Source organism: Choristoneura fumiferana, chromosome 20 (genome assembly GCF_025370935.1).
Source record: "Choristoneura fumiferana chromosome 20, NRCan_CFum_1, whole genome shotgun sequence".
Lineage (NCBI taxonomy): Eukaryota > Metazoa > Arthropoda > Insecta > Lepidoptera > Tortricidae > Choristoneura > Choristoneura fumiferana.
The window spans coordinates 15,448,097-15,450,081 of NC_133491.1; positions in this window are offsets into that span (position 1 = coordinate 15,448,097).

The following is a 1,985-nucleotide window of genomic DNA, read 5'->3' on the forward strand; positions in this document are numbered from 1 at the left end:
ACTGTCTGATTGTCCAGTTTTCATATCTTCTTGCAAATGCAAGCCGGGCTTGCCTATGACACCGTTTCAACATAGGCACCTTCCTTGCTATCCTTCCGTGCAACTTTTCTTCTACCAAACGCCTTCGAATAATGCGTGCCGAGATTGCTGAAGTGTTGTTTTCGCCAAAATATTTTTTTCTTAGCTCATGAGACGGTACTAGACCCTTTAAAAGGATTTTGTTTTGCCAAACGAACGATATTTCGATCATCTCGACGAGATGACTTTCTTTGTCTAGGTACACGCGGAACATTTGAAGTAGTTTGATACGAGGCAAAATGCTTTATGGCGTGGAAAACCATAGTTTTTGAACATTGCAGATGATCGGCTATGTGTTTATACGACCAATTCTTGTCGCAAAGTTTTAGTATTACTTCTCTTGTAGATTTATCACAACTTTTATTTTTCCCCATTGTTTTTATATGAAGCAATCGCCTTTAAGACTTTTACGGCACTAAATGGCGCCAAAATTATTCGAATAATAACCTAAAACCACAAAGCGGCCGTCCGTTCTCTATATAAATTTGAATAAAAAATAAACTATTCAGCGTTCTTAATTATATGACCAGCCAGTAAGTAGTAATACTAGGTTTAGATGTAATGTATAAAGTTTATATATTTATTTTTTTGCCAATTATATGTATAAATCAATTTACCGCTAGTACGGAAAAGTTTTACGATACCGAGAGAAGTACAAAAATATACATGCAGTTAGTAACACTTGTCAGTTTGAAAAAATCTTCTCTATAAAAAATCGTTCTTAATTATATGACCACAACTGTATGTATAAGATGGCGTTCAAATGTTTCGGCCTCTAGCGTTTCTGCCGCTTTAATGCAATTTTTATTTTCTCTTGTCTGACGGGCGGAACGCAGTTTTTGTTTGGTCCCTCACGTAGGTACCTATTTGTAACTGAAGGTATAAGTAGATACACGCATTTCGGACCAATCTGTTGTTCTTATGTCAAGGTGCGCTTATACAAAATCAGTTTTTGTTAAAAAAATTAAAACATTTTTTGCTGATTTTAAGCTCTTTGTTGGCCGTACTTGCATTGTCATCCAATCCAACTTACATATTTTTTCAGACGTTTTGAAGTTTTCAGACCACTAGAAGAGGATCAAAAATATAGGTGGGTATGAGATAAGAAATAGTAGATTGATAACCAAGGGTTAAAGTGACCCATTTCACCCGAGATATTTCTGGCGGTCGAACGAAGTGAGAGCGCCAATAGTTCGAGGGGAAATGGGTAATTTCACCCGAGTTAGACACTCTACTTTTCATTTCGACTGTGAGGAAAGTAAAATACTACAAAAAAATAGAATAATAATAGACTGAATTTACTTATATCCAACCTTTAATCCAACGGTACCTTTTCGACCTGGCCACTTGCCACAGCCGACTATTAAAAAAATCGAGTTGGTCACGACCAAGGAGCTTATACATATACAAAACTGGAGGTTGAACGCCGACCGAAGAAGTTTGACCTTTATTACTTATTTATATATTACATCTCTTTCTTTCACATTTCACGAATGACTTCCATCTCTTTCTTAACCTAACTAAAGAAAGAGATGGAGTATGTTCGTGACGTAATAAAGATCAAATCTCTTGTTTCAAACGGATGTTCGGCGTTCAACCTCCAGTGTTGTATATAAACTCCTTGGTCGCGACGTGCATCTAGATGGCCATGCCGAAACGTAATAAAAAAAGTGTCATTGACGTAACTCAATTATCTTCGACTCCATGACTAATCGAAAAAATAAAAAAAAAATACTTCCCACCCTAGGGATGAAAACGCAATTTTCCACCCGGCTATCTACCCATGAAAATTAAACTTTCCGAACAGGAGAGATGAAAAAGTTATATAAAAGCTTGTAAAACAATGACGTTATTGTTACAGTTTTCGGTCTCTTTATACCATCTAGTCTTCTGTAACTATACTAACT